The sequence below is a fragment of the Sinocyclocheilus grahami genome, unplaced genomic scaffold, assembly GCF_001515645.1.
Source record: "Sinocyclocheilus grahami isolate Dianchi unplaced genomic scaffold, SAMN03320097.WGS_v1.1 scaffold588.1, whole genome shotgun sequence".
Classification (NCBI taxonomy): Eukaryota; Metazoa; Chordata; class Actinopteri; order Cypriniformes; family Cyprinidae; genus Sinocyclocheilus; species Sinocyclocheilus grahami.
In genome coordinates, this window is record NW_015505767.1 from 788386 (window position 1) to 788791 (window position 406).

The window sequence follows — 406 nt, forward strand, 5'->3', positions numbered from 1 at the left end:
ACCAATCTACTTCGAGTGTAAACTAAACGAGCCAATGCACATTGGCATGCGATTATTGCATCCAGCTGCTGCTGATCACAGCGTGAGTATAAGTAGGCAGCAGGTGCAGCGCATATTCAGGTTTTCGCGGAGGAGCCGAGCCGGTGACCCGGCCGCTCAGCGGTGGCACAGATTTCTGTTTCCTGTGTCTGGCTTCAGGGGCTGCATCAGGTCCCCACTCGCGGAATTATTTAGAACAGTGTTTCCCAACTGGGGTCTGTCCAGAGCAGGGGTGCCATGTAAAAAATAATTTTTTTATATTTTTAAATTGCTAAAATTTTCAATAAAGCAGCTATTATATAATATCCATTTCTAATGCCGCCAATAATTAGAGATGCACAGAAATTCCGGCTGCCGAAAATGAGTT